General features: G+C 43.4%; 1 protein-coding gene across 4 annotated transcripts in view; it reads right to left on the bottom strand.

Moving 5' to 3' along the window:
- TSPAN4 (tetraspanin 4) overlaps window positions 1-25293 on the bottom strand; it is a 439431-nt gene that overhangs the window by 228034 nt on the left and 186104 nt on the right. For all 4 annotated transcript variants that reach the window (XM_068944743.1, XM_068944745.1, XM_009674396.2 and 1 more), the window contains one exon: window positions 20289-20336. The gene's annotated coding sequence lies outside the window, so the exon portion shown is untranslated. The remainder of the gene's footprint in view (window positions 1-20288; window positions 20337-25293) is intronic.

Here is a 25293-nt window from a genome sequence, read left to right as displayed (position 1 = left end):
CAAAACCGCTAGCTCCTTCTTCAGCTCGTGGAGAAAAGGGAACCACATAGATGTTCCCAAAATCAGGTAGTCTAGAGCAGTATCCCAGCTCAAAGTTAATATCTCAAATATTTTTTTTAATTCTCTCTACAACAGTTGTGTCACAGAGACCTTGTCACCATTCGACCCACTTCCCCAGACAACTCACCTTCTATACCCTCCATCTCCCTGCCCAAAACCACCACTGCCATCCCTCTGAAAGGCAATATTCTTCATAACCACTCAGAACATGCAGTGTAAGTTGAGAATTTTGCAAAAGACTGTTCTTGGCTTGGAAACAAAAATGAATTTAAATTGCAGTGTCAAGTGATTGCAGAATATTTTAATAGCTGCTTTCTCCCCCTGCCCTCATTCCACTTTCCTCTCTTCCCATTTGCAACGTTTCCCCTTGTCTCAGTCCACTGCTGTGTTTTGGACTCTTCATTGAATGTTCTGCTAGAATAGAGGAATCGAATCGAGTTGTAATCAAGCACTCAAATCACTGTAGGTAGGCTCATTCGACAACTTCAATAACCAGGCACTCTTGCGGCGAAAGCCGCTGACGCATGAAACTTGCATATGCTGTGCAGGAGCTGAAGTGCTAATGCAGCACAACCCTCAGGGACTCTCCACAGAAGACTACTAACTAGACAGTGTGGATAAACTTAGTATTAATAACTGTAATGCACCACAAGAGACACTAAAGTGGGGAAGTGGGGGGGCAGTACAGAAAATTTCCCAGAGGCCCAAGACCTGTGTCTCTTTTACATATGCATGAGTGAGCCTCACTTAACTGCTCCTTGGAAGCGCACTTCTCTGCTAGCCAGGCAAGTGGCTCCACGCAGCATCGCAGGCCTGCGCTCACGCCGCGCTCTCCTCTGCCCACACCGCTCTATCTCCTGATGAGTTGGCTGCTCTCCTGTGGTTAGCCAATGAGTGCAAAAACTAAAGATGATGGAGGGGCAATAACCACACAGAACAACTTGTATTAAATAAGCAATCTTGTGCTGAACCCTGACAGCCCTGCTGCACCAGAGCAAAGTTCATTTTTCTGGAGATCTACACCTTTCTGCTGAACGTGAAGAAACAGCATTGTTTTCACTTGACAAAGATCTGAAAACACTGGTGCAATGGGGAAACACTAGCACAAAAAACATTTTCATCCTCACATTGCCATCCTCAGACCTGCTTGGGCCACAGGCTCTCTGTAGCTTATGCTAAGCTCAAGTAGGAAACTTCTCTCCATCAGAAGCCGCTGAAGCATTTCCCGAGAACGCTCTCTTCTTACAGCTTGGGGAGTAAGGACAGAACATTTAGCCCAAGGACGTTAGCAGGATCCAGTATTGTCTAATGGTTGACAAACTATTTGAACAAACACTCACTGTGTTACTCCCATGGCTGAAACTGTAATGAAAGAGGACTGGTTTCACCTAGGGGAAAAGATAAATGCTTCCAAATCTAATGGATGCTTATAGGCATCTTAAAGTGAAATTTCCACTTTTTTGGAAGATTCTAGTGCCTACATGTCCCCCCTGTTCTTCATTTATGATAAAATAGAAATCACAGTCGGACAGTTAATGAGCTATTTGTATACACCACGCAAAGGACAGAGGCTGCGGCGCCAAACATTTCAGCGTCTGAGTCAGTTGAAGAAAAACAGCGTTATAATTCATACACAAGCAAAAAAAAAAATCTGCACTAAAAGTAAGATCAGACATTTTGAAATTCATATCTGCAATAGGCTGTCTGCAAGATATAAGACATCTCCCAGCCCAGCCCTCCACTAACACACATCAAGCACGAGACTCTTATCCAGCCTGTGTTGGAATGATACATTTCCTCCTCGCAATCTCCTTTTTTTGACCAGATTAGTTTCCCTGAGATGAAGGCAAAAGAGCCGAATGCGGCACCCATGCAGACAGCCCTGGCTCTGTGATAAGCAGAGGCTGCATACCAACCAGGCCGAATCCTGCCAAACATCTGCTGGGCTCATGCAAGCTAGATTAGGGGGCTTTGTTGTCGGCTGCTCACTTGATTTAAATTCTACCAGGGAACGGCATGTTTATCTCCAAACCCTACTCTGCTTCCTGCATTTTAAATTGTTGATGCTCCTTTGTTTGGTCCTAAGTTTCCATTAAGAAGGGAAAGACAGCTCCTAAAACTCTGTTAGTGTTCACACATAATCGAATACAGAAAAGAGCCAAAACCCAATGAAAATTGCAAGGAGAATTTGTAACACATGCATAATCGAAAAACTTCTTACTCATTACAGTTAACGTTACACGCTGATAGTCAACAACATTAAGAAGGAACTAAAGCTCTGCTGGAAAAGAAATAAGACATATAAAAAGATGAACTTTTTCTAAAGGTCAGATACCACCAGCGGGTAGACAAGACCTGTCCTATCTTGTGGATGAGTCTATCATTAGGAACAATGCTAGTCGCCTTGACGACACACCCCTACCATTTAATGCTCAATGGAGAGATATTTATATTAAGACATTGATCCTTTTTGGGTTTGATCCAGCTATTAATATAACTTAACGGAAGAATGGCATATACAAGCACAAACAAATGCTACTCAACACAAGACCACCGTGTTTGAAGCTCTGAGCAGCCTTAATGAGGAACGCTCCTCCTCGCGCAGGGATGAGTCACTTGTTTCTCCTTCGCCAAAAGGAGAAGCTTCTGCCACTTGTTTCCCTTATGGAAAACAATGTTTTAAGACTGGACTCCTGGGTCCAGAACCCCAGTTACAGGGCAATTTAGGAAACAGAACTTTCTCCAGAAAAATCAAAGACTATTATCACCTAGGAAAGCACCAAATCACCTCAAACTTCTTAAAAGCACAAAGAAATGAGGAAATCGATGTTTATTCCATAGAGTGTGCTGTGCTTCACACAAAGTCAGAACTCGGCCTTGAAAATGAAAATACCACTTTTCTAAAATATTGAACAAATTAGAATTCAAATCTTTGTTTCATAAATCTAAGTTATTGTGCTGATAGCACTTACACTTTAGGGCATATAAAAATCAATAAACTGAACAAATTCTACAGACATTGCTCAGATTTTGCCCATTTCAAATGGGACCAGGAAAGGTTATACAAGGAACAAGGAAAAGAATATTGCACTGACATCACTGCAGAATTTTAAATCTTCCGGCTAAGAACGGGAATTAAATGGGGTTATAGGATTTAAGTCTGGCACCCTGAGACTAAATTTATTCCTAATTCAGCTACTGCCTTGCACAGACAGTGTGGCAGGACCGCAAGGTGATACTGTTTACATATTTCTGTAAAGGTTGATTTAGTCATCACATACTTGACTAATATCATCACATCACAGATCCTGAGCTCTTAATTGTATTGCTGCATCCAATATTTCCTTCACCTAGGACCCTGCGCTTTTTGTGCCGTTAAACATTTGTGAGAGCTCACCATTTGATGGTCACTTGTGCTCTATAATCCTGCTTAAACTGTTCCCTGTTTGGCATTCGTAGTATTACCCAGCATTGCTACTCGGCCATCGAGTACATTTAGCTCACGCTTAACTTCTCCAACGTGTCACTGCTGCTGTTTGCTGTGCGTGAAAGGAGCAATGTGAGGAAGAGGCACCTCAGCTGTCCCCGCTGTAGCACAGACTCCTTGTACGTGTGTGGCTGCAGGTGAGAGAGGAGTGCGCCCTCCCAACCCCTAGCCTCGCTTCAGCCTTGTGCACGCTACAAGCGTTCGGATACTTCTCTGTACTGGCTTTAAGCATTATTGGATACTTCTAGCCCTAACGGGACTGTTTCTGTATGCGTATGCCTCCATTCACACTTCCAAGCCTCATCCTCATTTCTGTTCCTGCTTGATCACAATAGCAGGGTTAGTGGTGTTAAATCTAACGTTTGCTTTGCACTGTTTTCTTTTCCTGTATCTTATCTGTGTTAACGTTTCCGCTTTATTGAGCGGTGGTTCTTAGTCATTTGGTTATTTTAGCACTAGTTCAGACACTCCTGGAGTTTGTTTACTGCAGCTCCAAGCTCCCTCCTCCCAAGCCTGGCTACTTCCTACTCCGCTATGCAGATTCAAAGTCACAATTTCCCTTGGTCTCCACACCAGTCTTGTCAATATGTCAAAAGTTCAGAGAGAGAAAGAATATCTCAACAAATCTTTCTGCTTTACCAGTGAGCAGGCATTACGCGCTACGGGCAGTAAAGCCCCAAACGCGGTGGGGTAGACTGGTACAGATGCCCAACACAATCTGTGAAGCAGCGCGTACTGTTTGTAGAGCCACCTGCCAAGGGAAGAATGCAAATGTGCAGCCTCTGTTGACAACGTGACTAAGTCAGCAGCATTTCAACTGGAAAAATCCCTCTTCACTTCTCATCCCGTCCTTCCTGCAAGCGTATTTCTCCAGCAGCTACCAGATGGCCCCCTTCGCGGCGAACCTGCGCTCCCATCTCCTGCCGAGACACGGTGTCCCACTTTCACTCCCCATCACCAGCCACAGACAGGACACTTTCTTGGCTTTTTGCATTTAATCCTCAGCAGGCGGAGCTGAAAAGTCCATCTTCCCAGCATAACCTCCTCCCCCTCCCGAGTCCGCAGCTCTCTACATCGCCTCCCACAGCCATAAAGAAAGACCGGCTTCAGCCTTCCTCAGCAGTCACCTTGACTTTGATCGATTGTCTGGCAGTGGCACCTGCTGCTAAGGATATAGATGTACAAGAGGAACTAAAAGGCATTTCTCCATACAGCTGATGATATGGACACAAATATGTAGTGACATATTTACGCTAATACGTGTTTGTCCTCTCATCTAACCAATCATTTTTGCTTTCGTGTGGTCACTATCAGAAGAGCTTTGGGGGATAAACAGCCCCAAATGGACTTTGCATAAATCTGAGTAACGAAACAGATGGTGTAGGGAACAACTTCCTTATGTTTCACTGATAGAAGCTGTTCCTCTTTTTGAGTGGAAATTCACTATATTTATAATAATATTAAATAAAGCTCAAGAATAAAAACAAATATATTCCACAATAATAACTGATTATTATTACAACTGAGTTGTGTTCTGTGGCTACCAACCCTTTAAAATGGAAACACATGCACCATTCATAGATAAATTCAACCTCAGGAAGATAAATTCTTCTGCAGGGAAATTCCACTTCAACGTAGCAGATCACAAGTTCAGAATGAATTACAGCGTGCACCAAATATAACATCCTGTAGAAAAATCTCCCCTTCTGGTTTGGACTCCACAAGTAACGACAGCAGAATAGCCGCCAGCACAGGCGCTACAAACAACGTGCAACACCCAGCGGATACTCAGAACCCCAGAGCGCGTTAGGCGCTCCCACAGGGACTCCCAGCAGGGTTAAACGCATGGGGTAAAGTTGTTGTTTTTTTCCTGTTACTTTCAGGATAAATTTTCTGTAAGTTGGGCGCACGACAGCAACAAAAAGGGTCAGTTATACAGCTCCTCAACGGGCTGCTTTTGCTGCTCCGAACGCGCAAAGCGACGGTAAAGCTGCAGGCAACCCACGACGGGCGACTTCCTGGCACAAGGCGCACCCTGCGCCCGGCTGCATGCACCCTTCCCTTTCAGCTGCTCCGAAGCGGACCCACGGGCTAAGCACAAGGATAGGCAAGGGGCGTCAGGTCAGCAATAGCAGGATATGCCATTCTACGACCAGCTCCCACGCCAGGTACTAAGTCAGGAAGCTTAAAGCAGAGGAGCCTGCTGGCTGCTCTAAGCTCTGTAAGGGCCCGAAATTCCCCTTGTGGCACATCTGCGAGTCTGTGCTGGTGAATCTGAAAGCTGAGAAAACCAATCACGAGACGAAGGGCTTCTGCTGAACTCCGCAGGACTGGCCCATGTCCTGGAGAGAACAAGAGCGCAGCTGGGCCAATGCTCTGGCCTGGTGTGATCGTTTTTTGCCACGTCTATGAAGGAGGCACCTTTTGAAACTGCTGTTGCTTTTAAATTTACAATACTTACAAAATGCTTTGGGACCATGTGCAGTGAAATCTGCTGCAGAAATGTTAAAGTGATGTTTTCATTTTTAATTTTAACTCAAGGTATATTTGTTTAGAGTACTTAGATTACAGGATGTTTTTACTTTGCATTTAAAGGCTTGACATGTTAGCAGAACAGAGCAGAGACTCTCGAGACAGCTAGATGATAACAAGAAAGAGATCTGATGATGAGATCTGGGGAAGAATGACATCTAGAAAGGAATTAACAAAGTTCTGAGGAGGATTTTGCAAATATGCTATTTTTCAACTTATATTCAGGGGCAGCTTCTGAAATAATGATTTCTAACCAGTATTCTGGAGAAGTAACTCAAAGGCCGAGCGCAACTGCCCCACAACACGCCCAATCCACAACAGACTTTTGCCTTCTATTGCTTTGGACCAGACTTACAGAGACATTTTTAGCCTCCTAATAAATCGAGGAAGAGCTAGGTGCCATAATACCTTTCCAAATCTGAACTTTAATCTTTTTGCTCACTGACAGAGGTGCTGTGCTCTACAGATAGAAGTCACTGCTCCATATTGGCGTACCACTTATTAAGTGACTTGCATTTTGCTGGTCTAAAGCCCTTTCCTGTGGACATTATTCTGCTTGATTTCCATTTTGTTATCTCTCTGCATGCTGCCTGCCAGGAATATTCCTTGTAACAGTATGCCCCAGCAGGCTCCCCCCTCAGACTCCATCCTGTAACACGCTGAGCATTACCAGAGGTGCTTAGCCTCTGGCTCATGGCTTTCCGTGGCCCTGCGTTCCTTCACCGGACAGCCTCTTGCCATTGCACTCAATCCTCTTCTGTCAACACTGAATTGTTTGCCCCACAGGCAAAATTCATAGCATACTCCTGTCAGCACAATGGCGTTAGTGTCGGCAGAGGAAAGCGCATAGGCAGGAAGGAATCCACAGCCTGCTGCTTGCGTGCCACCTCCTGGCATACCAACACCATGTGGTTACATCCTCGCAGCGCATCTTCCTAATAGGATGGCAATACGTTAGCTACAGAAATTATTTTAGGATCATTCATAATACTGTCCTGCTAAAGACAGAGCAATCTTGTTAGAGGGGGAAAAAATAGCACATACTCTTAATGTACTTTTTACTCGACCTTGCTCACGTACCCCTTGGTTACTTGCATTTCCTCCTCCAAGCCATGCCACACTTCATACTCAGAAATAAGATGTGTATGGATGTCTCTGATGGTCGGGCTTACTGATTTACCATCTAGAGCAAAGACTTGGTGCTTTGCAGCACAGCGCTGGCTGGAAAAAATCTAGGAAGCACGTGCCCTGAAATCCCCAGTGAAGACGTGGGAATGCCGGATGCCTGCCTCTCATTCTCTTTGCTCCTCTTCCTGCCCTGCCTCAGCTGCTCCGCTGCGCTTCTAAACTTAAAGTGGGAGTGCTGAGAGAACGCTTCTCACTCGGGAACAGAAAATGTCTCAGTCAGGCCTCTCTTCTCAGATCCTGACGGGCAAAAGGCTATTTTAAATGTACTGTTTGTCAGGCACGTGACAAGCTATGCACTGGAGCCTGGAGAAAGAGAAAACCCTCCTCAAATATATTTCGGGCTCAGCTCTCCGTTCAAACTCTGACAGGCAGCATTTGCAAGTGCTCCGAGTATAAGAACAGGGCGCATACACAGCGATAGCCTCTGGGGTATACAATCCCAGCTGCCAGCGACACGTGGCTCAGGAAATTCCCGAGCTGGACCTGGTATCTTTATGTTTAAAAGCTTTTGACAGATTTTGCTGGCATAAAATTGTGAAATTGCTTTCAATATCCACAACATCCTACAGCAGCAAGTTCCTCAGGTTAACTAAACACTGTGTGAAAAAGTGTTTCCCTGTTTTCCATTTACCACCTCACAATTCAACCTGTTGCCCTACAGTACCTGTACCTTGCAAAGTTGAGAACAACCAATTATTTCTGAATCATTTTTCCGTATTGTTTACGACTGCCCAAAGATTGCATATCCATCCAGCCGCTTCCCCTGCCTGGCTACTATTATCTGTAATAGCGTCAGCCTTGGTTGTGAGAACAAATGCTCCTGGGGCACTGAGGCCATTGCCTTCTGCAGAGAAATAAGGTCATTAATTTCCACCTTGAAGCACATAATCATGCAGAATTATAGAATCATAGGATTGGACGAGACCTGAAAAGATCCCACCAGCAAAGGTGGAACAGGCTAGCCCTATGTTGCCCCAGAGAGCCAGCTATCTCATCCGCTCTCAGTGATCACCCCGGGTGGAGACCGCAGTTTCCCCAAACTGTTTCAGCTTCGCTAGCACTGGAAATTTTAATATTAATAGTCCTGAATCTTCTATTCTGTAACTGAAGCCTTACTTCTTGCCCTACACATATAAAGAACAGTTCTTGCCTTCCTCTTTCCAGCAGCCATTCACATGTTTGCAAATTGTCATTACATTTCCTAAGTCACCTCTTCTTTACCAAAGATCTCCAGTTCAACCAATCGTTCCTTTTAGATTTTGTTGTTTAGGCACTGATCACTCTCACTGTACTCACGTATATTAATTTGCCCAGTTGATCCGTGTCTTTCAACTGCATCTCTGAAAATCTGAGAGAGACCCCAGCTGAGGCTGTACTGAGTACCAAACAGAAGGATCATTTCCCAGGTCCCAAGGGTGAAGCTTTCTAGTTTTGCATTGCAAGATGGCTTTACCTTGTGAAGCATCACAGCATTCCTGACTTAAATTTACCTTGTAATCTATGACAACCCCCAGATCATCATCTGCAAAACTACCTGTGTTTATGCAGTTGATTATTTCTCAAGTGAAACACATTGTATTTATCATTTTTTCAGACTATATCTCCAATCTGCCAACATCATTTTGGCTATAAAATGCATCTTGCCTTTTATCCCCTCACATAACAAGATCAGAACTGAATGCTACTTATTACAAAGTACGTGGGGAAGCGAACATGTTCAGATTCTCAAAGAATACATGAAAATTTGAGTTATCAAGAACCAGGCCCTGAACGACCTTCAAAATGCTCACCTCTAGTATCACAGTCACGGCTCATCTGTAATGAGGTTTTAAAGGATAATTAAATCTGGACAGTTTGGCCAAACATTTAGATCTTCACTTATTCACCTTAGCTGACAACTCCAGCAGATAGTTTGCAGTGCTGTAATTCCTAACACAAAGGGCTCATAATATCAGGGCCCATAGACTGAATACTTTAGATAGCTCTCATTACTTTACCCACAGTAGGCGAAAAATGGCATTAGATAAAGCGCTGCAGTTAGCAATGACTTCCTCATGCTCTTGTTATTTTCGGCAGCTCTGATATTGGTACAGTTACACCAGCAGTTTTGCCGTGTCACTTCTTTAAAATACCCCTCCAACTATTTCAGTGCAGTGCTGATGACTAACCTAATGTCCTGCAACATACTTCTAAAAGTTCACTCCAAGCAAATTTCCCAATAGGGGAAGATGCAGTGAGGGCAGCCCATGAGACATGGGGAGGCAGAATTACTGCATCTATTCTTATCCTTGGACTTTATACAATTTAAAGGAGGTTCCCAGAGCTGTCTGCAACCCATATTCCCATTCTGTAAACTTGCATTATTGAGAAGAACACAAAACTCTCGATTCAGAAGTGAGATGTGGCCTCCCAAGAAAGGTGGCATTGACAACTTTGGAGGGGTAAAAATAACATTAACATGTACATTCATGATAAGCCGATACACCGGAGCACAGGCCAAGTAATTTAAGTTATAACCTTCAGGAAAGTGGTCACAGGCAGTTCTGAACTGAATGGGAAACAGCTGGCTTATTATGCAAGCTTGTTTTAGCAGCCCAACACACATATTTGATTCTAGATACTACTACCTACTAATTCCTAGTCATGTGAGCATTTAACAATCATTAGTGGATTTTCTCCCCACACCACCTCTACATTTAAATTATCCTCATTATGCGTACTGGAAACGGAAAAGCAAGAAAATTAGATGACTTAAATCTGTCAGCAAGGCTGAAGTAGAACCCAGGTCCTGTGCCTTTCACAATAAGAAATCTCAAGTAAAATAAAATGATATAGATTTTACAATTGCCGACGTTTGCTACTCATCCTGTTACAGTATGTAACGCCTCACCAACTTGGCCTCAGTCATGAAATTACTTTGATTCCTCCAGTTTTACTGCTCATCTTAGAGTGACATGCTTCTCACATGGAGAAACAACTTTTCCACGTGAAAACATTTCCCAAATTCACTTTATTTGTCTGTTACAGATCAGTCTCACAATCTTGGAGCTACATGAGAAAACACTATCCTCTACCCTGAATATCAGCAATGCGCAGGGAAGTAAGCTGTGCCAGCATGTTAGAAAATAAAATATGAGGCACAAACAGCTTTGGCGCTTGGCTTGCTGAAGTAACACAGCATCGGCACACAGAGCCGTGCTAAACTGTTAGGCTCTTAGAACACAAGCCGACCCCAGCAGTACCTGGACACAGTACAGCTGTCGGTTCCCACGCTACGTGCCAAGTGCCAGCGAAGCAAAGGCAGGCACCTGCAGCTGCACACGGCTTGCTGAAGTAGCACAGAGCACACAGGCACAAACACATACGCCGAGAGCATCAGACAAGCGTGCGCAGCTGCATCCCAGTGCCTAGGAAGAAAACAGATGAATGCACCTGAACACTGTGCCTGGCTGAGAGGTTACTGCGTATGGAGTCACATAGCTTCGCCCTGGGCACTCGTGAAGAGGACAACTTTCAGCAGAGCTTGCACGGGTACTTCTGGCAACACTAATTCTAGCTACTCACTCTGGAGGTGGATCAACCCCCAGTTACCCAGCCCACAGGGCATGCCAGCAACTTCAGGAACTTCACTGATTTCTCAAGGTCCTACTAATAATGGCCTGGAGGATATATATGTCTCGGGAGACAGAAAAAAAGCAAAAAAGCTTTTAAAAGTCATGTTGGACACAACCTTCTGTAACATCCTAGCTGCACTTTTAATTGAAAGCCCTCACTCGGAGTACAAAATTCTCTCTTTCATGAAATTGTGCCTGGTTTTAAACCAGTCAGAATAGTCATCTGAACTCTACCAGAAATGGATTCCAAACTACACAGATCCTGCATCTCAACATGACAGAGTGTGAACTTTTAGAGGAGAGATCTTTGAGTTAAGCACCCATGCTTTAGGTACCATTTTTAAAAAGCACTGTTGAGGAAGGCTTTGAAAGAGTACTGATTATTTAAGTATCTGAATTCCCTGATGGAATTTCCAGGCTAGAAAACGCCTGGAATCAAGCAAAAAAGATTGCCATGCAAAAATCAAGGACAAGCATATGTACAAAACAGGGGGAATGAGAAGCAAAACCTTCCAATCAAAATGCCTCATTCCAGGTCTCTGGAAACTTTTAACGGGCAAGATACAAGTCTCTGTGAAGCTGAATTCACACAGAAGAGTCACTTTTTAAAAATTGTCTTTGGTTTAGTGAGAAATTTTGCATGTTTCAGTAGATTTTTAGTTCTTCACAGTCAAGCAACTAAATTGCTACTGCAAATCAAAATATTAACGTACAGTACCTTGCTGAGACTGTACAAGCAAGACAGGTCCCTCCCAGAGTATCAGCGGCACTGGGCTCGGGCTCATCTCAGCTAGCTGCTCCTCTGCCGGGTGCGTTTGCAGAGCTCCCTCGGTTGGTCTCGCACAGACTGAGCGCTGAGCCCTGATTCATGATTTCAGGCTCCAGCCATGGAATGCAGCCATCGAAAACCCAGAACTATTTTTACCCTTGAGCAGTCGCAGTATTTCTGTCCCACAGAGGCTTCTAAAGCTCATGCCTTACCCTAAACATACACACATGCCCTCAACCTAACCAGCTAAGATGCACGGTTCACTGGTATTCAGAGTGGTTTTTGAACCGCACAGTTGCTATCAACAGGACAAAGCAGCTCAGACCCTGGCATTATTGTCAGCCTTCAGAAGTCAGACATTTGATCCCAGTTGTCAAAATTAGAAATTCCTCAGAAATGCTTTGCTTCAGGAGATAAGATTAGCTCGGAGCAATGACTGTCTATACGGTTTGTCTTGTAAACCACCAATCCCAGTCTGCATTTAACAAATAATATAACAATATCTTCAGCCAATTGACAGATTGTAGACACAAACAAAGTCACTACAAGACTAATCTTTACTTTTAAGGGAAACACAGCCACAAGACCAGGGCAAATCCCCAAAAATTCACAAAGCAGACAACAATAGCTTTTTATATAGAACATCCAGAAATATAATGAATTGTCTGAAATTATTAATCAGCATCAAATCAGAGCTAGATATCTGAGCTAACTTTTCAAGATTATATAGAGGATACTGACCACTAGAAACTTTTACAACTGTGCTGTCTTTAACCTAATGGAGCCTATGAATGTACTTCACAAAAAAAAAAAAAAAGTATTCTTACTGTAGAGGGATAAATAACAATAAAAAAGAACTAGCAGGGTTTTTTTGCATAAACCACTATAATCAACACAATATACAAAAACTTTGGCAGAGAACACTCCACAAAGAAGCACCTAGCTGGACATACATAATGGCCCAGATTCCCTAGGAACCACTAGGCTCACTGACCTGTTCATGTACAGTCTTAGACAACATAAAATAACTGTAGACGTTTCTGAGGAATATGCAGTTAAAACACAAGAGGCAAGTTACAAACTGAGAACTACTAACAATAGTCAGTTATTATTAATCCTTAACCTGTGGAAGCAGCTGGAGGCCTAGGTAAGAAGAGCTCAACAGTATCAATCACATCATAGAATAATGGTCCATCCCATCTAGAGTTTTGAGGATGGTAAAGGAAACAGTATGCAAAAGGTGAGGCTGCCAAGTTCATAGGAAGGGAGCTAAGATCCACATGAAGCAGTAGATGCCATAACCTACCACCTTCCTCCTGAGTTTTAGAGGCAGCAACCCATTAACGGTCCTTCAAAGAGCAGCTACAATGTCACCCTTAGTGCCTTAACACCACCTGTTACTCAAAGACAAATTCTTGACCAGATACACTCAATGCCATAGCCATCAGCATTCTAGAGATATTCCATTAATGAAAAAGTAACACAATAATCATAGGAATATTTCTCTCATCGCTCACAACTGAGTATCTCTTAGTGCCATGTGGACTGATTACGCAGCTCTGAAAGACGTAGCCCTTTCAAGCGAGTTCTGTGCTGGGAATCTATCCTTTGCTGTTTCATGCTCTCTCAGAGCCTATTAAGAAAGTGCAGGGAGCACCAGAAAAACAGCAATGAAGGAGGTACCTCAGGGAATCAGGACACTACAATTAAAGTGTGCAGAAGAACATAAAACATACCTTAAGTGGGCTGGGATCTGACATCAATGACCTGAAGCTTAGAAAAGGTGCTAAATAAATAAAGGAGCACTATAAGCTTGTAATGTCTGCAAGCCTGGGCCACTTTAACCTTGTGCTGTGGGAAATAAAGCAGAAGAAATGCTGTTACTGTGAATTTGTGTCTCCATGAGGGATTATTCCCAGCAAACAGGCTTCTGCTATTTCTGCAATGAGCTGACTCTCCAGAACTCTCTTTCAGTTGCAGCATCCAGCCTCACACTCTCTATCACTTTCTAACTAAGAATTAGGAAGTACAGGTTGCCTGCCCGCTACATACTTACTGACTGCAGAATAGATAGTGTCTCATATTTGTGGGTGTCACAAATAACAGAAAGCATAAGAGACTTACTGGTACAAAACTAATTTCTTTCCCACTGAACATTTAAAGTTCACATAGTTCTAAATAGAATTCAAAGGAAAAAAATAAAGTTTTGTTAATACAAATCTGAGGCTGTCTCATCATATATACTGCCTTCAATATGTTACATTAAACATGCTTCAAATTTTGTGAAAAACAGGAAGAGAAAAGCCAAGACCACCTCCCTGAATTTTTAACTCTGCTCTCCTGGAGACTGCCAAAACCAGAAAGGAATTATCCACCACTCACCCAGCAGAATTCACTGGCTTATACAGCAACGCTAAGGAGTGCAAAGACTGGTCAGGAGAGTGTCTAAAATTGGCATTAAAATATGAGGCCATCTATGAGGCTGATTTTGAATTGAAAATATTTGTTTATGCATTTGCTTTTGAAAGAAAATTTTTCCTCCTTTGAATTAGATTCTATGTCTTACAGAAAGCAAAATAGTGTCTTGGGATCAATGGTCAAAAACAAACTAAAACAAAAAATGCTCCTACACAAAGCCCACACACAGTTTTTAGGTAGCAAAAGACGCAGTCACCAAAAGTAACATAGCAGCCCTCACAACAATTATCAGAGAGGTCTTAATATACAAAAAAGGAGGAAAGAGAGGAATTAAGTTTAAAAAAAGTAGCAATTTAGGGTGTCAAATTTCAAAAAAAAAAAAATTTTTTTTCTTCCAGGAAATGTACATTATTCATCTCACTTTTGAAAATTAGGACAATGCAAGGCACCTTTTAAGATATTTTCAGGTACAATGAAGAAGTCTAAAATTGCAAATCACTTTTTTTGTTAAGAGCTCTGTGCCTTTGCTGAAAGGAAGAGAGGGGTATTATAAGCTTAGTTCCCAAACTGATAACACCTTTGCACTTGCATGAAGATAGAAGCCCAGCAAAAAAATACCCACAAACAGGCACTCATTTCTTCTTCTTCAGCAGACTCAGGCGCCAGTGGTCACAACTAGTTGTCATCACTATCCATCAGAAATGTACACAGACTAGAGAGAGAAACAGCTGTATAGCTTACCAGAAACCAGTTTGGCAATCGCAACACAGGATGGTTGCTAATTGCAAGCTTTGCTAATTGCAGGCTTAATTTGCATTCACGTAATCTCAACATTACACTCAGCGCTGTGAGAAGTCTTATCCCCTTCACAGGGATATGATATTTGCAGAATCAACCCAATTCAGGTGGCAGAGACCAGGAACTGATTTCATCTGCGTTGATGCAAATCCAGAGTGCAAACAAGGAAAAGCACAAGTTGCGACATTTACACTTATTCCTGTTTCAAAGAGGAGGAAAACTGCAAGCAATATCTTTTAGCCTATGCTTGAGCTTGCACTGATGCAGCCATATTGCTTAGGATAGCTCCTAAGTAGAATCAAGATGCTCAAAAATTATCACTGTATGCCTTGTTTCCTTTACTATTTCCTAAACCTTTTCCTATGGGCTATTTCGAACAAGGATACTTGACCACATGGAATTTTCATCTGACTCACAGTGCTTTTTTTTTTTTTTTTTTTAAATGAACACAAGACCTTGCAACACTGAGCTCTTTAATATATAAATTACCTCAATTTGTGGCCACAAAAGAGGTGCAACTATTGACACTTAATGTGCCTGTAACATTAAGGGCACTCGTTGTGTGTGTGTATGTGCAAAAGAATTGTTCATTAATGAAATCTGAGGGCGTGCATTTGATGCTGTTGCATGTTAGCAGGAAAGCTAAATTCTACTCACAACAGAAACGCCAAAATCCCTGCAACAATAAAATGTCAAATAAGCAACAGAAAATGCCAACATTTTAAATTCAATGCTGAAGCTCACTTCCCATGTGCTTACCTTCAATTTTGGCTTCTTTTATTGTTATATGTCATTTGTCAGATAATGCAAAATGCATCAAATCGGAGTTTTCTTACAGAAATTCTTGTAGACGCTTTCCCTTAAACTCTTTATTAGATCACAGCCTGTTCTTTCCCTCTTCTTTGTTTTTTTCTCTTTCTTAATTTCACTCTCCTACATCAGGAGAGTTAAAAGGACAATCTCTAAAAATATACACACAAATAAGGAACGTCACAGCATCTATTGGAAAAAAAAAAAATCTCCTGTGTTACTACATTCATGTAAGAGCTCCAAGTCTGAGCCCTTAGAATGCAAATTGGCAGGAAACGGAGGACCAAATATGACCATGACAGGACAGCAGCACAAACGCTCAGCCTTTTAACTTTGCTGAATGAAACCGCACACACAGCATTCAACAGAAAAAAAAAATTGCTCTTCTCCTTCAGCCTTTTAAATTAAATTTGGAACAGCATAGGTAAGAAATGCCATTCGGCTTGCATGAGTTGCAACAGGAGCCTCCGTTCTCATAAAGCCTACCTTTGTAGGTAGAAGTGTTGTCTACACTGAAACATATTCCAGCTCTTCCAGGCTTTCCAGAGGGGAAGACTAAGAACCTAATACATTTCTTTGGTGTTGGTAAGAATCAGTTATTAGTTCAGTGTAAAATTCCCATATGTCAGCCGTTCCCCAAATAAATCCAGCAGAATATTTCACATTTAACCAGGACCGCCCTGCATCTAGGAGTCCTAACCATGCCCAGTGTACGCAGTTAAGTATAGCAGCATGCAGCCAGCCCAGCATTTTGCAGAGTAGGCTGGAAGTCAGAGCACAGCCTGTGTTACTGCGCTAGCTCAAAGCTGCCGCTTCCTGTGGCTTATCGGCTATACTTTTAAAACGGGGTATCTAACCCCCTCAACTCTGATCTGGCACAAGGTGCTCTTATCTGGAAAAGCTAAATGGCATATATACATTAATAGCTTACACACAGGGATTAAATAATTGAAGGTGTGATTAAAGGAGAAAGTTGAGCCATGGTTAATCACATGGGACGTCGGTTACCTGAGGGAACAAATCTGGAAAGGGCATCCTTCAAAGGGGACATGTTGGTCCCACCAGTTTCTCAGCAGTACACAATGCAACACTTACTACCCAAGAAATAAATCTGAGTGACGTATCCACTATTGAGCCAGATTTTGCGAGTCTGACCACCTGGAGATGGGATTCAAAACAGATCCAGTAGCTGTAGCCAGCTAAGGCGATTACATGGGCAGCTGCTCTCTGGAGAGGTCAGGTCCCTGGAAAGGGGCAGCCAGTGGGAATGGCAGATACTGGAAGGAGCACCTAGAGGTTGAACGTCAGTGCACACCCACCGCATGGTTACAAGGCCTGGCAGCCTCAGTGAGACACGTATTGCAGCTGTCAACAAAACAGAGCAGCTTAAATGCTACTTCTTCTGACACGTACATGTATACATGCTCTTGTCTTTCAAGCATTTACTACCTGCATCAAAGTATTTGCAGGAGACAATTTCTGAAAGTGCTCATATGTCACAATAACTCTCTACCAACATTTCCTTTTACTGCTTCTCAGAGCTTGACTGTTTTCTCTAGCTGTATCAGCTGACTTACTCAAATATAGCACTCCTCCCTGAAAACCTTCCTGACATGTGTCCTTAAGACCACCAAAGATGCCAAAACACTGTTAGTAAGGTATTAGCAGTCAGCACTTAAGGTAGATGCTTAACCATTGTGAGATGCCATGGGCACTATGTGCCTAAGCTCACTTGCACACCTTGCAAAAGCTGCTGACTAGGGGGCAGCAAAATAAACATACATCCAATTCCTCTAGCTTGTGCAGTGACACCTTCTTTGGAAAAAAGATATAGTTTTCATAGGAGTCCAAACACCTTCTTTCATTTCTTCATAAAAATTATCTACACAGAAGGCTAGGGATTCAGAAAGGCACTTCAGCATATACTTAACTAAGCAACTAAATAGCCCCATCTTACAAACACAAGTCACAACCCTGTAAAACAAAGGTGAGAATCAGGTGACTCCGTATAGCTATCTGATGAGCCTAGCCAACGCTATATTGCATTTTTCCTTGACTGAGATGCAGAAGATACCCAGAGATTAAAAAAAGAAAGAGTATTTCCTGTTACATTGGCTAACCGCAACGGGAATGCTCCTCTACATCCGAGAGTAAAGTGCTTTCTTTACTATGAGATAAACAAGCATTCTCTATGAGTATTATTTCTGAGGCACCCTGCACACTCAGCAACACATTAAGTGAGATCTCTACGGATGTTAAAAAGATTATAACGCCACCCTGGCCTCAGTGCAGTTCTTGGCCTCATGAGAAATGAGTTATTCTCCCTTTACTCCAGAACACACAAACACAAAAAAGAAAGCAATATTCTTGCAGATCAGCAAAATAATCTCCAATCATACATGTTTTCCCCTCCACTTACAAGTGATTTACTTAAGTGATTACTTAGGAATCATTGAAAACACGCCAATGAATGTTCAGCCCTTATTCTGGAGAAATAAGGAAGGAACAGAATCAACAATAATGAAAGCTGAAGCCATCCTATGTTGAAGTTTCTGCTACTGAGCCAAGACTCAAACTGAGATCACAATTACGCTGAGATGAATGCACTTTCCCACCGTGTGGACCATCAGTGAACAGCACTAGTCAATTTGCCATTTGGAATAAAATAATTTTGTGTATTTTCTCAACTAGTATTGTTCCATTACTATTACAGCGGCTGGTAGCCATCTATTTAAATTTTCCCTAAGTTCCCTGGCATTTAACAAAGATCTATCAAATGTAACTTCTGCTTCACAGTTCAGTGTTAACCTATACATGCCTGATTCCTTGCAAACAGCAGCTTTTCTTAAAATTAATTTGCATCAAAGATGCATCACTGTGGGGAGTCTTCAAGCACTGTAGATTGGCACTCCAGCCCCTTCTGTGGAAAGCTATGGATTTATCTCTGGTGAGGATCGAGTGGGTGTATTTAAAGGCTATGAGGATCATTAGGCTCACGCAGTTTACATCGCATCAGCCGCTGAACTTTGCAATCCACAGCCAAACATTGGATCAAGTGTTTCTTGAGAGAGTGAGATGCATGGAAAAATGACAACAAACGAACATGGAAGCAACGTAAAGAAGGCAGATAAGAATGTGAGGGGATTTCATAATCACTGTCTACCTTTCGCTCTGTAATATATACAGACTCACTGTCAAGATTTTCTATTAAACCTTTACAACACTAAGATCTCAATGCGCTGGAAATAACTCAATGCAATGCATTGGAAAATTGTTAAGCCATAATCGTTTTAGCTAAGAACATCATATTTATGACAGCTCCACCATTTTCATTAGAGCTTTGGCAAACATGGAAAGCTTTTTACTCCTCATTTAACAGCTATTTTTGCAGAGACCAGCACTGCTATTAATACTAAAGTATTAGAGGTTCTGGCTGCATTTTAAGCAGAGCCAGTCTTTCTTTGTTCGTCTTAGGGAGGAGAAGAAGAAAAGGTTGTGGCCTACTGATTTGTCTGGCTGCTGCTGTGAGAGTATATAGGGTATTACACAGAGTATCCATCTGCATTCTTAACAGCAGCACAAGACTAAGACAATTCTAAGTCTGGCATTTAATTCACAGATTTTTCTCTCAAGGTAACAGAATACCAAACCCGGTAAGTCAAACTGAGGAAACTAAAGACAGAAAAAACAGCAATTTCTGACTTATGTGGCACATCTGCTGCAACAGAGATCAGGCTTGCCTGAATCCCTTTTTAAATGGGACTCGAGGTGATGCTGGAGCCTTGTTGCTCTCTATCTGCAATTTCCCATCCTGCAATTGCCTTTCGAATAGCATCTCTCAACCCAGAGATCCAGCTCACAAGCAAGCCATGCAGTGCTAAGGAATTCAAAGTCTGAATAGGTAACTAAGCCAGAGAGAAAAGTTAGCCTCAAGGTCAACAACAGCAGTATCCCCGCTAGAGACCCTTAAACGACAACATATGACTTCAGATGTACACAGTGCACAAAAGGGGGCTCGGTAATAAACTCCAAAATTAAATATTCTGAAAGGAAGGCAGGAAGTTATTTGGAACAATTGTTGATTTCTGCACCTCAGCTAGAAATTGTTGGTGACATTTGTGTTTAAAACATCAGATGAGCAATCTTATTTTTGTCCCACTTTGTCTCTATTTGTTACCTTGATGTTCTTCTCGTATTCTTCCTGTGGTTCTTGGTAGTAACTTCAAAATACAATATACCCAATGCTGGTGTGTATGTATTTTTTTTTAGCCTGCCTAACCCATACATTGTAATACTACACAGCAGGAATAATACAATCAGTTTTAGGATTACTGATTTGCAAATATCTTTCACAATATGGTATTAAGCCTGAAAGTACGTTCTTTACTCTACTGTCACAGACATTAGCAACCAGATGACTACAGTTATCCCAATGTGTTCCCAAAATTGGCAGCAGCTGATCCATGGCTTTTTTTTTTTTTCCCCCCTGTCATGCTGGCATCCCACAACAGAGATAGTTCTGATAACTATGCGTTATCCCAAACAAGTAACGATGAGGAAAACAAAGCGTCCAGATCAAGAGAAAACATCTACAGGAAGGCAAGATACTCACCTCTGTTTCTGCCGCCTGCTTATGCCTTGCAACGTGTTCTATGGAAACCTGTGTAAAAATACAGGAAAAGATTAAAAAAAAGAAAGAACTTTAAGACTCTAGAAATAAAAAACATGCCAGATGAGAAAATCCAGATAGGTCTGAATATACGTTTAAGTTTTATTCACCTGAATATCCACACCGAGGTGAACAGTACTTGAAAAAGTTATGGCCATTTGGAAGGAATAAGCAAGTCCCCAGTTTAAATTATTACAAGTTACACTGTGTTTCCAGCTCTATTTTGAGAATAACTGTAGTTACGTCCTTTGCTGCGTCCTATAAGGGATTACAGCTGCAGCGTACACCTTAGATGGGGGGGGGGCAACACCTACGCACCAAAAGCAGACGGAGAGAGACACGCGCAGACCAGCACGCTTTACACCGCTCCTTTACCCGGGACGCTTACTTCACAGGCTGAACCCCGACGTGAAAGGCTCCTCGGACAAAAATCCTTTCTCCACGTGCTGAATCACGGAAAGCCCAAATTAAGGAGAAAAGCGGGAAAAGACGACACGGTTTGTTTTCAAAACAACACATTTTCGCTGCTAACAAATAACTTCCCTCAATAAAAACAGAGACCAAACGCGCAACGAAAGGGAACCGCACTCAAGCGCTGCTCTTCCCCTCACAGCTTGGAAGACCCTTCCCCTGTGCCGAGGGAGGGTATCGAAGGCACGCAGCTCGCTAAGGTCCCTACCTTTTAAAAGAACACAGTTTGGGCAAACTAAAGCTGAGGAAAGCAGAGAGGCGGAGGTGGTGGGCCAGGCGTGCCCGGCTGGGGGACGGGGAGCACCGCGGGGCGGGCGAGGGGGCAGCAGAAGAGGCCCTGACTTTGCGCAGAGGCCCCGGGCTGCCCGTGCGGAGGTGCCACGCGAGGCGAGCGCGGCTCACCTGCGGCGCGCCGAGCGCCACAGGAGACCGCCGCGCGCCGCCGGCCCTCAGGGGCCTCTCCTCACGCGGGATCTGTCGCTCCCGCCAGCTGCCTTTCTGAGGCGCAGGGGAGGCAGCGCGGGCCTCCCGCCTCGGCTCCCGGGGCACCGCCGTCCCCAGCTCCTGCCCCGCACAGCGGCTGCCTCTCGTCGCCTCCTCAAACCGCAGCGCAGCCCAGCGAGCAGCCTCAGGGATCTCCCCTCAGCGCCTGTTTTGGAGCCAGGCGGGTGGGAAGAGCAGGACACACACAGCTCAGGTAACAGGCTGATGGGGGACTGGCAAGGCAAGAGGAGCAGCCAAGACTGGGACCACCACGGCTGACGGCCACCAGCCGAGCTTACAAACCCACCTTCTCTGCTCTCCTGCCTTGGGTAAAGGCTGTTTTAGCCTTGGGAGCCATGACCTTCCGTCAGTCAGCGGCAGACACGGTTGTCATACTGCTGTCCAGCGCGCAGTGAGGCAGAGCAGAGAGCAAATATAAGGATTTTGCTATTCTTTTCATGCCATTATAATCAGGGGATTAGATGACGCTCTCCTAAATATCTGCTTATTTTAGATAGACAAGTTAGAAATACTATTCACGTCTGGCAAGGGTCTTCTCTTATTAACCAGGGTTGCTCTTTTGCACCCCACTAAAACCAGCGTGAAAGTTGCAGCCCTGATCTGCCCGACGCCGTCCCCAGCGATGGCTTTGCTGCAACGCTTTACGTTCCGCGTTTCTGCTCACGCGGCGTCCATGCTACTTCACATGTCCCCTTGGAAGCTGCCCAAGTGTGGCCGTACCCCAGCCGGCTGCTTTCACAACTCGTGGTCTAGTCCCTCTCTGACAAAACGTCGCGCGGTTGCCGTTGCTCAGCCTTCTGCCCCCACACACCTCTGAGCAGCCTTTATTTTTCAACCTAAGCAGACTGACTTTCCTAGGAGAAACATGAAGACAGAGCTAACACCCCCACAGGCACGAACACCCAAACAGGAGGGATAGGACTGGAATCCACCTGTCAATTTGGACTAGTACAAAACTAAGGATGTTATATTTTAGAGAGACGCTCACTTTTCAGATTGTCTATATATCCTCAAACTCATCCGCAGAAAAGGTGTAGTACCCTACTGGTTATGTCCTTTTATACTTGGAAACACTATTTTTTTAGTCATATAAATCGTATTTTCTAGTAAACTATTTTGGCACTGTAAAAGTTTCACCTACTGCACATCCCATATATAAATTCCCTATATATGAGTAGATAAAACTGATAACCCTCTCTTAGGTCTGAAATAAGCAGGTATATGCAATGTTGTAGCTGAAAAAGGATGGCCTTGTACTACAAAATTGGAGACTAAAAATTAGTAGATCAATCCTGCTGCCTATCACAGGCTTTCTCTCTAACCAGTGCCCAACACTCGTCCTTGTCGCAACTGGAATTTGGAGAGAATTAAATAATTTGCGGGAACGGCCGACGGGAGACCAGCCAGTGCACATTTAACTTCTGTTAGGATGGTCCAGGTTGTCCAGGCTGTTAGCATAGTTTAGCTAACTGATTCCAAACTCCAATTTACTGCTGTCTCATCCCACCTCTGAACAAGGGAAGCAAGCCTCTAACTCACGAGGGGCAAGGGCTTCTCGCTGCACAAATTTTACAGCAGCAGGGGCCACCCACTATGAAAACGTGAACAATCCATGCTCTCAGGAAGCAGGCTTTCTACTTTTTTATTTCCACAAACAATAGAAGACACTGATAAAACTGAGGAAGATAGCCAGAGTTCTCCATGAAACGCGGCCTGGTACGTAATCAGCAAACCAAGAGAAAGCATTCACAAATGTACTCAAATCAGGTCAACCACCTCCAGCAATGTTCCAGAAGAGAAGCAAGAGGTAGGCAGAGCAAGGCCTGGCCTTCTTTTCACCCTAGATGATTCAGGTTTCCAACATTTCTAGAAGCACAAATTTCTCTTGACAGCCACAAATTCATCTAAAGAGTGATGGCAATTAAAGAAACGTATTCTGTCACACTGCGAGGTTTTATTTTACTTGATAATGCGTTGATATATATATACACACACAAAAATGAAAAGCATATTTTGACATTTAAAGTCATCCTAACTTGTCTGTGCCACACAGCCCAAGCTGTCAAGAGAAATGTAGGAGTGCAGCAAAGTTTTTAGATAACAACAACTTCTAATTAAGATGAAGTTGAATTTTGACCAAATTAGAACACATACAGCTTCTCTCATGCAAACACAAAAATGAAAAACATTTGGCTAACAGGCATTCTTCTGACCAGTCACTTCCCCAAAGCTACAAATGTGAGTGATGCCTTTGCAGTCCAACTGTGAGCTTTTCTTCTCCAGAGACTACTTTGGTGACAAAGGTACCAATCTGAGAGTCAGAAGATTATGATTCAAATGACCGCTCTGACACATGCAACTTCTTTAACTTTGGGCAACTCATTTGACTGACACCTTCCCTCTGCTTCCAATCTAATCTCTAAAGTGGAAAGAAAGAAAATATCGTTAACCTGACATGATATACTGGGCACTGAAAGCTTGGAAGTTCCCTTCCCCTTCCCCTTTCAGGGGAGGGGATGTCTTCTGCTGTGTTTCTCAACCTACATCATTTCAATGTTCTAGTTTCACAGTGCAGCCCCAATGACAGTCATCCTGACACAAACAGCAGTGTAGGGCAGGTAACTGCTCAAGCTGGCTTCTCTGCTGAGACCAGTCTTTGTCACAGCTTTTCAGAATTGCCTGAAGCAACCCAGACACAGCAACATTTTCATAAATCAGGAGCCATAGTCTAATCTGAGGGCAGTGGTTCCGCTCTGTAGAAACCACGTGGAGTTTCCAGAAGTGGTGACTTTCACCTCACAGACTCTGCAGCCTGAAAAGATAAAGCCTCAAAAGGGTTTGGGCAGTGACAGTGGCATGTTGAGAAGTCTCTCCTTGTCACTCTTTAAGCTAGTGGAAAGTAACAAAGCCCTCTTTTGTCAGTCTTGGATTGTCTCATTGCAAATTAGTCCTCATCTAGAGAGGAGCAAGAGAAAACAGTCATGGAGGGAAGAGGTGGATTTGTTTCTAAAATGCCTTTTGTTCCACACCAGCAACATGGAAATACAAGATAAGGGTTTCTATTACCCTGAGGCTATAGGGTACATTGTACTCTGAGTACATGTCTAAGTCCCATTAAAGCTAACAGGAGCTGAGTATGCTCAGCAAGAGGAGACCAGGGTCACTGTATTTTCATTGGTGCATATGGGTGGGAAACATTTGCTATTCAATTCTCTTCTAACAACTTCAGAAACAGTCAAGTGGAACAGAAACACAGGTGTCAATTAGCTGAAACTACTCACATTATAACATCATTCAACAAGTCCTGATCTGTATCGATATTAATTCAGTGCCTCAGCTGACCCATCTGAACACAGCAAGTCGAACATATTAAGTGATGAAAATTCTGGTTAAATAACTGCAAAAAATATATTCAAAAATGACAACAGCAGCAAAAGAGGAAGCAATATAACATTCACCAGAGATACAGCATAAGGGAACGTAAAACTGGCTGAGAAGGATTGAGAGCACCTGTCTCCTGGGATGCAGAAGGAGCATTCTCTGCTAAGGCACGAACGCATACCTTAGATACCCGAAAGGGATGGAATAATTCCTGGAGGGCTAAGAGCTCCATGTGGCATTTGCAGCAGCTCAGCCTGTCCCATGCAATATTTGATGGATGACATCAGCAGGACATTGTTCTGCCCTGTCTCTAGCCCCCAGGGTCACATGGACATTTCCACCACCCATTCCAACTGCCAGAATAAATGCCTTCTAAGTGCACCAGAAGTTAAACATACAGAATCACAGTATAGTTGGTAGTGGAAAGGACCCTTGGAGATTGTCTGGTCTAACCCCCTGCTCAAGCAGGGTCAGCTACAGCAGGGTGCCCAGGACTGTGTCCAGTTGGGTTTTGAATGTCTCCATGGAGACTCCACAGCCTGTCTTAGTAACCTGCTTCAACCACCCTCACAGTAAGCATGGACTCAAAACA

The sequence above is a fragment of the Struthio camelus genome, chromosome 5, assembly GCF_040807025.1.
Source record: "Struthio camelus isolate bStrCam1 chromosome 5, bStrCam1.hap1, whole genome shotgun sequence".
Taxonomy (NCBI): domain Eukaryota; kingdom Metazoa; phylum Chordata; class Aves; order Struthioniformes; family Struthionidae; genus Struthio; species Struthio camelus.
The sequence above is the reverse complement of the archived record's forward strand: the minus strand, read 5'-3'. Positions and strand labels throughout refer to the sequence as shown.